This window comes from Asterias rubens, chromosome 20, assembly GCF_902459465.1.
Source record: "Asterias rubens chromosome 20, eAstRub1.3, whole genome shotgun sequence".
NCBI lineage: Eukaryota > Metazoa > Echinodermata > Asteroidea > Forcipulatida > Asteriidae > Asterias > Asterias rubens.
In genome coordinates this window covers 2,349,850-2,362,336 of record NC_047081.1, presented here as the reverse complement: position 1 = coordinate 2,362,336, position 12,487 = coordinate 2,349,850, and positions in this window count along the sequence as shown.

Below are 12,487 nucleotides of genomic sequence, written 5' to 3'. Positions count from 1 at the left end.
CTTCCACCTTTTGCCTACTCATAAACGATTCGGCTACCCATAGGACTCCAGTGCCATATCAGTCATCAGCTGGTATTGGGGGCCCATATTTCTAGCTTCAACGAATGATGTCTTAATTTGACTTAAAGGCAGTGGACACTATTGGTAATTACTCAAAATAATTATTGGCATAAAACCTTTCTTGGTGACGAGTAATGTGGAGAGGTTGATGGTACAGAACATTGTGAGAAACGGCTCCCTCTGAAGTGCATAGTTTTCGAGAAAGAAGTAATTTTCCACGAATCTGATTTCAAGACCTCAGATTTAGAACTTGAGGTCTCGAAATCAACCATCTAAACGCACACAACTTCGTGTGACAAGGGTTATTTTTCTTTCATTATTATCTCGCAACTCCGACGACCAATCGAGCTTAAATTTTCACAGGTTTGTTATTTTATTTGTATGTTGAGATACACCAACTGTGAAGGCTAGTCTTTGACAATTATCAATAGTGTCCACTGCCTTTAAGTTGTTTTAATAAAAAAGATCGCTGGTGTAGTTTTCCCAAATCAATATCAGTCAGAGTGAGAAAAAGAAGGACGCAGGAAATGTTAAAGTGTTCCTCCTTGGTTTTTATAGAAACAGAACAACATGTCTTTTGTGTTTTCTTGACTGAGTAAACCCATTACTTTTCCCCCAGGTAACCGTTTCAATGGCTGCCAAGAGAAAGTCACGTATTGCGGCGGTATTTGATCTCTTTGTTCATTCCTCCTCAGTATTTGTTCAAATCACACTCAATGTTCGATGTCTCGTGTACTCGTAGCCTTCCACCCAATTAGCTCTAATCTTGAAATCTACGCCCTGTCCGACCTTCACGAGTTCCCACAACACCTCCATAACTCCTCGTACCTCCCCATCGGGGCTCTGTCCCATCAAACTACCCCCTAGTTATCTTCACTCGTGTTCCCTAAGAATCACCCCCTGTTTTCCCTAAGGGTTTACCTCTTAGCCGCATAAGATAAGCCTTATTTACGCCATCTAGCCGATCGATTTTGTTTTGCATTATCCCGCGCACCGAATCTCTCTCATTTACTCCCCGAGTCCCACCCTTATTAATAAGTTTACGGTGTCTCCGTTAACGCCGCATAATACGCTCCCGTGCTTTCTTATCATTTGGAGAATAAATAAAAACTAGAATAATATCTGTGAATTGATGACTCGTGCCTGATGACGCGACCTCATGTCATTCATAAAGACGAGCAGTGAGACAAACATGATTTAATCACAAGCAGATATGGTCGCGAGCTGATGCGGATTTTCCACCCTTTTGCCTTCATGTAAAGAACCTCTTACTTCCCCCGTCTCAGTCCCGTCTCAGTCCCGTCTCACTGCGGTAGATGGACCATAAAAGTGTCATCTCGCGAAACCTAATCAGTTAGATTGTGATGAAAGCGTGTCCGAGAGGCTGCCGTGAAAATATTATGAGATGTTCGCTGCCCCGTGTGATATTTAGGCCCACCCTTTTACGAGCCACGCTCGGACCATTTCCACGACGTTCATCGTAATAAGATTGTTCATTTTCTTCCTCGTAAGAGGTTTAATTTATGGCTGGAAGATTTCATCAAGATCTTGTTATAGTGTCAGTGGAAGATCTTCAATTGTATGCTGTCTTGCTCTCCCATCTGGACAGTTTTTTTTTAAAAAGATCTAAAGCATGGGGGATATATCATTATAAGTCCTTATTTCTTTGAAGAAACACAACACTTAGTCTTGTTTTTGATGTTTCTGCTGGGTCCTTAATCTGCTGCATCAAGCTGAGGATGGAGATACGATGTAATTACTGTGATTTACTGCTGTTTTATTAATACCTGTAATTATAACGGAGCGTTGCGTGTTGATGAAGTTCCTTCTGCATTGTCATACGGAGCTCCTTTGCCCCCATATCACCCAATTGACGGCACTGTGCTTTTCTAAGCACATTCTCCTTTTGAAGATGTCCCCCTGCCGCTTTAACCATTTATAAACAAGTGTTCCCATTTCCCTCCTGTTATCTATTTCCCAACTATTACAAACCTATCTTATCTTGCCTGTGCTAAGTCATCCCTTTCTTAATAACCATGTCTTGAGACGCATAGTGTTGCATAACTCTACATCCGAGATCGACTGATGTCCTTTTTGTCATTGAACTACTAAGTCTGATAACTCTGTACTCGTCTATGGTCAACATAGGCACGCAAACCTAGTTTTCTTGGAAAGCTCACCCCGGCATATCTTTATCCGTTTTGATATTTCAATAATGTTTGAAATACACACCTGTGCTATATTCTGACATGGCTTAATGACATAGTTCAGGAATGCAAGCTTTCCTGTCTGAGGAAACAGTTGACAGGGAAAAAGTTTTTCGCTTAAAGCTGAACCTTCGTAATTGCCCCTTTCTGGCTATCGTTCAGTCGTCTTCTGACCCCGGTCAAAGCCTGCCCCTGTCCAATCAATCCACCACCGCCCGGAGCCCCTTGCCTCTTCGTATCCTACAACTTACTGCTCCTTATCTTTCTATCAGCACCATCCGTTTCTTGAAGATGCCCCAATCACTCCCTATTGATCTATCGGGTCTGTCCGGCGCTTCTAAGATAACCGTGTCTGAGCTAGACATGAGCATCGATTCACAAGAGGACTTAGCTGCTTGACCTGGAGCACGTCGAGTTGTTAAAGGCAGGATTTAGTTTAGGGAAAGATCAGAGTGACTAAAAACACAAGTTTTCTGAAACTTTCAATCTTAAAACGTATGTTGACATGCAAGTCATGGAGTTCCTTTTGCTTTAAAATAATTAAAGTCTTGTCGTGATCTTCAACAAAATGCGAACGCTACTTTGTTTCTGTGTGATGACGTAATAAGTTAGAGGCAGAGTTACGCAACTTACAAACTCACAAGTTTTTAGAAACGTTCAAGTCTAAAAACTATCATGTTGATACTTATTACATATTTTTTTTTTTTTTTTTTTGGGGGGGGGGTTTCAAAACAATTCCAACACCATTTTGTTAGTGTGCGATGACGTAATGGTCTTATCTACAAGATACCTACGTGTCACTATACATACATTATTACCAGTGCCTTTTGCTGATTGGTACTTAGACTAAAGATTTGCATCTTCTGCAATACCTACATTTTTATTAATTGCCACCAATGGTGTCGGGCCTTGTTTCAATTTTTGTATTATTTTTAAAAATTTTGTATGTGAATTTTTGTTTTGTTTATAGCCTAATTATAACACAATTTGAAAATTACTTTTTGTCGTTTAAATATGGAAACAGGTATGCATCCTTTTAAGCGATGAGACGTTTTAATGAAAAATAGTAACCGATTGCTCCAGCCCTTTCGGCTCTCAGCCATAACGTGACAAGAGCACTGCAGCCTTTTAGACTGTCTCGCCAGTCTTGAATCTTTCTCATTTTTAGTTGATAAAGCTGCATGTTTTCTCAAGCCCACGCTGAAAGAACACGCTTGCAAAATTGCTGACAGAGGCCAAGCTGGAGCCAAGATTTGGGAAAAACAACAACTTACTTTAGCATATTCCGGAAGAGTTGACCTATAGCGCCCTCTACTGGTTATTGCTGACATCATCCGAATTTCAATATTTTCCTCACGTTTCCTGTGCCCCAATTTTTCTAAGATTCTCAAAAGCCAATCTTAACTAGCAGAGTCAGTCAGTTACAGTGGTTTCTGCAGAAGTGTGTGTATGTATAAGCGTGTATATGTAAGCATCTCAATCGAGATTGCCTTCTGTAGATATTTAGGTTTGAGCTCCAGGTTTAAAGGCAGTGGACACTATTGGTAATTACTCAAAATAATTATCAGCATAAAACCTTTCTTGATTACGAGTAATGGGGAGAGGTTGATGGTACAAAACGTTGTGAAAAACGGCTCCCTCTGAAGTGCCATAGTTTTCGAGAAAGTTTTCCACAAATTTGATTTCGAGACCTCAGATTTGTGGAAAACTTGAGGTCTCGAAATCAACCATCTAAACGCACACAACTTTGTGTGACAAGGGTGTTTTTTTCTTTCATTATTATCTCGCAACTTCGATGACCGATTGAGCTCAAATTTTCACAGGTTAGTTATGTTATGCATATGTTGAGATACACCAACTGTGAAGACTAGTCTTTGACAATTACCAATAGTGTCCACTGGCTTTAATAGCAGTTGTACAGACCGTATTTTACAACCCGTATTACAACATCATATTAGTCCAGCATTCTTGATTTGCTCCCGTTGAGGCCGCGTCTGATCGTGTGGGTAAGGATGTGGCTTGATCGTCACGTAGCAACAGTCGTAGCCACAGCCGCAGCCCCCAATTCAGACACGGTCTTACCTGGCTGAGAAGGATATTTAGTCTTTACCTTGTTTTGTCTGATAAGAAAACATGTCCATAATTACTGTTGGGGTGGGGGCCCCTGCCAACAACGAGGATAAATAGTACACAGGCCGCATCCGAATTGCCGGCTAGAGCTACGGCCGGCTACGACTGTTGCCAAGTGTGTTTCTAATTACGGAGTATCCGTCAACGTGGGATGACACGGAACCGAAGCCGCATAGTAGCTACGACTGCTACAAAAAGGGGTATACTGTAAGGGATGTCCTATACTTTAACGCTAGAATGACGCAGCGAAGTAGCCGTAGCCGCCGAATCCAGGCATCCGATGTCAATTATATTGTCACATTGCCATGTGTTAACTACTTGAGAATCTTAAAACGTATTAGGCCACACAACATGTTTCATAAAAATCAGGAGGGCAAAGTCATGCGTTAATTGTTAATCTTTTTTTTTTTTTTTTTTTTGACACTCTTGTTTTAGAACAGTCATTCTTTAAGATAGCCTAATTCTTTAAGGTAAGCTACGAGGCAAAAAACTTGCACAGATGACAACGTGAAAGATGACAAAGTATGACGACGAGGTTATATAGGGGATGTGGCTATTATAAATTCATTTTATTCAACTGACCGCCTTAACACTTGAGGTGCTAAAACAATCGAGAATAAAAAATGGAGTTCCAGTGGCGCCGCTGAGGGCTCACTTGACGTATTATGCAGTGGGCTTAAGGGATAGAGCGGCTACCCAGGGACGATGTCAAACTCTCGATTATATATTAATTTCTTCGTAGTTGAATTAATTGTAAATTTACTTCGAAAATACCCTCAAATGAAGTCCAGTGTTAGAAACATGTATACGCAACGCGGAGTGTTATTCCCAAAAAATATCAATCATAGTGGATAAAACTTAAATTTTCAGAGATCGCCACAGCAATTAGCACAAACCGGCTGTGCATTTACTTAACTTGTAGCGATATGTTTTAAATATCAACTATAAATTGATAACGTCGTGACTATTTCACTCAGCTCGTAGTTGACCGTGGCTTGCTCCAACAGCCATAGGTTATATGGAAATAACGCACAACTTATGTACGCAGAGTGCCAGGAGCGAGATTTGTTATTTACTGAAGTTCATTTTATGAATGTTAACCTTAATTAGACATGATTTTAACATTGCTCTTTCTTAGCAATCAATTATGTAAATGCCACAGGGCTCGACAAGAGAAACCTGAGAAATTTTAGGGAAGGGGGAAACAGTGGCACTGCGGTTTTGTAATTTTGGCTACGCGGGGATGATTCGAATAGGAACACCGAGGGGAACGGCACGGGGCGGGGTAATTTAAAAAAGATGAGTAAAGATTTTGGTTCAAGATGATTAGAGCGAGATAAGATTTTGTAAGCTCAGCAGGAAAAACATGTATGAGCTTTTCACTTTTTGAGCTCGTACGTTATACTTTAATGTTTTTTTTTTTTTTTTTTTTTAAATGTTTCAAATTTCAGAGATATTATAAAGTGTGATTTTCAGTGCATATGATTTTATCTTCCCAACCTTATGAGGACTAAACAAGATAGGGAAAATCTTAACATGATTCCGACCTCGGTCGACCAGAGAAAGGGAGAGATGAATGTAATAGGCATAGACCCGGAGTTCGTGAAAAAAATTCCCCGAAATTGGTCAAACTGACGCAGAATCCGGGTTACAATTTTTTAAAACTATTTTTAGAGGTGGCCTGACCCGGAATCCTGGTCAAATCAGCTCCCCTTGTTTTATGTACAATAGCTATTTTTTAATTTACAGTTCGTCTTTGTAAACACAATCAAACTGGCCTCGATTTATTGCCACAACTGATTACTTTAACAAAGCAGTTTGCACATTTTCATATAAGGCCCTTACACGCTTTTAATGTTCAATTTTTCACCGAGGCCTAATTCAGTTAAAGAACCTTTTTTTTTTTTTTTTTTTGCGGAAAAGCGATCGAGACTCCTAACAAAACGTAAGGAAACCATCAAGCCTCCTTCCAAAAGGCGCCGGTGAAGTTATTGTGATTGGTCCCATTGTCAATTGTACAATTAGACCAAACACTTGATTCAAATTAATTAAAAGCTTTATCAAGTGGTATGTAAACCGTCTTTCGGGCATTCTAAGTTGCAATTTCCTGATAGTTTAATAACTTTGTGATTATTGTTCTTAATTGTGACTCATATATACCGCAAGAGAAAAGATTGCTGTAACCTGAAAAAAAAAACTTCTTCTATTTGAATGTTCACTTGGAGCTCGGACCCGATGATATTTCATCCCTGTTCGCTCTATGAATGACAAGATACAATCACTAATGGGGTAGGTAAACATAATTCAATCTTGCTGTACCGATTTGCACTTGTAGGGTTCGATTATGACTCAGTTATGCCGCTCTGCAATCGGATATAACTCGTTACCTCTCCTTTTTGTATGTTTGATAACATTTGATTCAAGTTTCAAGTTGTGTTTGCCGGAGAAAGGGGAGAAAGGACTTTCTCCTCCAATGATCCTTGTGAACAAACAAGTGCAAAATAAACATTAATCACCAATCAATTGTCATCTAATAATTATATTCTTTTAGCCGATCAATGGATGTTCCTAATGAGGGTTTACTTGCTCTGTCTTTTAGTCACTAAATACACCCCTTTGGGTAATGAAATACTGCCTGGCCATTTTTCATACTGTCGTGATGGAGAAACATAATTTACGTCCATGGTTTTTAACTCGTAACCTTTGCTCATGGCTCAGCATCCGTCGGTACTTTTTTGGTTATTAGTCTATGGACAACTAATATCGGCTTTCGCGACCGGCGTGTGATAAGCTTCTATATCTATAGCAATGACCAACTTGGACATCCATTTTGACATACAAACTAATCTTGCGTTGAGACTTCTGCGTCTTATCTTTCATTTGTTAATATGACTTGCAGATACCATCCAATCTGTGATGAATGTCAAATTATTCTCATATACTCAAAGAGTATCTGAACCACAGTAAAGATAGTGAAGCAGATTTTTGAGTAACATTTTCTTCAAAATAAGATATGTGTTAAAGTAAGGTATTCGGTAACGCAATTTAATGATAATCACTAATTGAGCTGGGGTGGTTCTGAAAAGAACAGTATAGGTTTCCACCTCGACGTTTCGATCAGTATGCTCTGGTTGTCTTTTGGAGAAAATATGTGTGTTGTTTGTGTTCAGACTTGTATGAACTAAGCAGTATACAGGCTCCCGTTAGCTAATTATAATAACCAAATTATTCCTCCATTTCAAAGAGTATTGTAAACAAATTTAAGAAACAGTGACGCAGATTTTGAAGAAATATTATTTTTCAAAATGAGATGTGCATTGTTTGTGTTTAGACCTGAATGAACTAAGCAGTAGATACTTCCGTTAGCTAATTATAATAAGTAATTATCAAGATAATTAACAACACACGTCGACATGGTTGATGTTTTAGGACTATGTTTTATAATGTGGTTAATCACAAAGTCTTGGCGCCAGTCATATTGAGCACGATGCTAAGCCCCAAGCAACGTAAGACTTCACGTTCAGGGTCCTTGACATCAATCTTAAACAATTCTTTAACCATCTCAGACGGAGAATGTATTTTGCAAAATTTTCAAAGTCCATTTTGTGTAAAGATTGATTAGAACTTGGAGCAGACAGTGGTTTTAGATTGCAAGGGAGATTACCATTATCTATTAAAAATGATATTAAATGGCACTGCTTATTTTGGTGATAAATCAATCAAATAAATCTTGGAGGACAAAAAGTTTCACTAAAGATCTTCACTAAAGATTAAGAACATTTTGATGTCGGAAAACTCTTTTCAGATTGATATAAGGAAATGCAATAATGTGGATGCTGGGAGGGGACCGATCAGGCAATTTTCTTAGCTCATGGCCCTATTTCACAGCCAAGCACAACAAAATTATGCTTACCAGAATATGGTTACCAGCCAAATTACCGTGTCAACTTGTGACTGGTGTCCTTACTTTTGCTTAGCATACACATTTTAAGCCCATTTCTTTACTTAAGCAGCTCTGAGAAATTGGGCCCAGCAAAATTATTACAATTATTACATGCGGGTGAGAGATATTTATAACTTGAATAATAAGCGTGACAAAGGATAAAATCATGTTAGCACAACAACTTGCTTAGCACAGAGCAGAAAAGTATTGCCTAACATAAAAAGATTACCAGCCAAAATTACTTAAGTTTACATTGCTGTGATTGGTGGCCCACTAAATTTCTGCTTAGCAAAGAAATTGTTGAGCAGTTTTTTGTTTCGCATTTATAACATCTTACCCAGTGCTACTGTTAGGAATTATAAATATTTACCCGAAGTCCCTCTCGGACAAAACGGAATGAGTTTCAATCCATTTAAAGGGAAGGTACACGTTAGGTAATTAATCAAAACAAATATTAACTTAAAAACTGACTTGGTAACGAGCATTGGAGAGCTGTTGATAGTATAACACATTGTAGGAAACGGCTCCCTCTGAAGTAGCATAGATTTTGAGAAAGAGGTAACTTCTCACTAAAATAATAAACACTTCTAGCTAGAAGTCTTTTATTCCTATCTGAAAGCACACAAATTCGTCCAACAAGGGTGTTTTTTCTCTCATCAATTTCTCAACTTCGATGACCAATTTAGCTCAAATTTTCACAGGCATGTTATTTTATGCTCATGTTGGGATAGACAAGTGAGAAGACTGGTCTTTGACAATTACCAAACGTGTACCTTCCCTTTAAAGACAGTGGACACTATTGGTAATTGTCAGAATCCAGTCTGCTCACTTGATGTATCTCAACAAATGCACAAAATAACAAACCTGTGAACATTTGAGCTTGATTGGTCGTCGGAGTTGCGAGATAACTATGAAAGAAAAAAACACACCCTTGTCACACAAAGTTGTGTGCTTTCAGATGCTTGATTTCGAGACCTCAAATTCTAAAGGTCTCAAAATCAAATTCGCGGAACATTACTTCTTTCTCAAAAACTATGTCACTTCAGAGGGAGCTGTTTCTCACAATGTTTTATACTACCAACCTCTCCCCATTACTCGTTACCAAGTGAGGTTTTATGCTGATAATTATTTTGAGTAATTACCAATAGTGTCCACTGCCTTTAATGACACTTCTCACCACACACCTTTTCGCGCATCATCCAGGTATGGGTTCACCAACCTTAAAAACACGCATGTTGGTTTGCACGATAAGAATAATACAAAGCCATGCACACACCGTAATTTAAAAAAATCTGAATTTAATAAACCTATTGAATTAATCAACCCTGTCAACACATTCCTTCAATCCGCCACGGTCATTCCACTGTCCATTCTTTCCCCCGATCCAGAACACCTAATCAGAACCCCACAAACATATCTTACAAAAAAATAAATGAGCGATATCTCAGAGAAAAGTCTGTCATCGTTCGTACCTAATAGCTCGGGCGAATTTCTACATTGCGAACGTCAGGGCCCGTAGACTGATATGTGGATTACTGGTACCTCTTTCGTGGGAGTAGTTTTACGTCCGGATACTGCTTTAGCGTGGCTTCATTCCCCGGGCGATACTTGCTTGTGCACACACTGAACAAAATGAAAAAAGCACGCGTCTCGAGAACCAATTACTTATTATACGCGACATTTCTCGAATCCAGACTATTTGTGGCCTTTGTATACTTGGTGCATGTGGTTCATTCTTTCGCTGTGTTTTCTGAAAGATACAATAGCAAAATAAGGTTTACGTAAACAATATTGCTGATGCAAATTATTCAACTCACGTAAAACGTTACTTTAAGTGAGAACAGGTTTAATAGTCTTAAGAAATTACCCTAAAAAAATCCGATTTCCATCTTATCGATTATGCACGACATTATACCTTGTGAAGAGTAATATAAATTACTATCGATCCGCTAGTTGTGAAGAGTTAACGATCACTCTCGATCCACATGAAACATTGTAAAGAGAAACAGCGATTTATATATATCCGCATGAAACCTCGCGAAGCCATTAATATCGAATCGATTCACAAGAAAAATTGTGAAAAGTGATAGTGATATACTATCGATCCGTATAGATATTCCAATCCACATGAAACCTTGCAATATTATGAAGAGTTATAACAATTACTTTCAATCCATGCATGAAACCTTATAAATAGTATTAGCAATTAAATATCGATTCACATGAAATCTTGTGAAAAGAAATATCGATTGCTATCGATCGATACCTTATAGTTACTTGTGTTACTAAAAAGAATTGTACGCAGTTTTAAGAAATATTTTCTTTAGTCTTGCTTCCCAACCGTGAATGCATGACTCCTAAGACGTTCAAATGGCTTAAATGGCTCGTCTTAAAATAATAATAGTCCACAACGTGCGTTCATCACTAAGATCGAAAGATGTGAGACTCAACTTTCTCCTGCAACTTCAAAACCATTATAGATATAGTGTTAAACGCACTCAGTACCGTGTGTCGCCAACACAGATTGTCATATTTCAACCGGTCTGACTTAAAATGTTTCATTTTAAAGTGTATGAAGTGAGTTGTTGTTGTCTGGGTCTTCAGACATTTCATACTGTCAATACATTTTCCACAATTTAATATCGTTTATAATATTTTATCCATTATCGAATTTTGAATACTTTGGTTTCGGTTTAAAAATAGTTTGCTTAATTGTTTCTACGGCAACCTCTCGCAAGCGATGGTCAGATTATGACGTACTTACTTAATGGGTTAATTTCCAGTCAAAATTTCAGTTCATATTAACTCCTTTAATATCATGCTTGACGTCACTACGTAGATTTAGGAACATTTCTGGGGTTGCAGCCGATCATTAGCCTCGCATTGTTGACTGGTCATTAAAATCTACGCGGGGTATCACATTGCACTGTGGCGCCATTAGTTAAAAAACGAACGGAAGCCGTTAAAGAAAATGCAAATGCGTCTTCGTCTGACTGCATATTATTGACCTGATCTGGTAAAATCCAAAATAATATTCTCAAATTTTTGTGGCATAGTTCATTAAGACATATTAACCTGAAAATTATGCAGGTGAAATATTGTAATTGCATCATATTAAAACTCATCAAACGCTCATTGCACCTGTGGGAGGTTTTGAATTTACATCATTTTTCGTCGTCAGTGCATTCTGACGCGTCTAAATTAAGACAATCCAAAAAGGGGACCTGCCTTATAGTTCTAATCTGTCCTCATGAGAAATCAAAATTATGCTGTTAAAAATTTCATTTTTTTTAGTTTACCAAATTAGCATCCAACCATTATAAATTCAACACATGCCCTTGAAATTTACTTATTGTTTGGCGCATTTAAGATACTAACTTGAATCCCGTCTAATTGGAAGCTTTGTACACTTGAACCTTTTTTCTTCCAATATTCTGTCATTTTTGTGAACAGATATAAGTGCAAGCCCATTTTTGTTCTAAGATTTTTTGTTTAACCTCAAACTTTCAGAGGTGACTTTAGTTTGTACCTTTCAATGGAAAGACAGTAACAGAATAATAAGCTTTATTTGTGTATCTATATCTTGCACAATTCGCCTGAACATCAGGTCGGGGTAGCAGGTTCACTTCCCTAGATTCTGGTTATATCTTTTCCATGAGTGATTCGTGAGTTAAGCTTTTCCCTTGAGGTATATCATTCAAAAAGATGATTGAAAACAAAATAATAAACCTTTTTCAGTAAGAACAAAAACCGACCAAGATTTTGCCAAATGCGTCTGAACATCGGTTCTAGGTCACAGGTTCGCTTACCTAGATTCTGCTTTGAATTCTTTTCCATGAATGATTCGTGATTTAAGCTTTTCCCTTGAGGTATATCATTAAAAAAGATGGTTTGAAAAAATAATAAACCTTTTTCAGTAATCACAAAAACCGACCAAGAGAGAACAGCATTATGATATCCTTCATGTTCTGAATATCAGCTGCATTTAGTCTATTTATATAATTACATTACGTGTACACCCCGATATCTCTATATACCATGCCTTTGGACTTGTGTCGTGTCTTTTATATTAGTGTTATCATAAAAGCTACATTTGTACAGTCACTGGATGAAGTCGAGTCAGTCTGATTCAAGCATCACGTGTTTG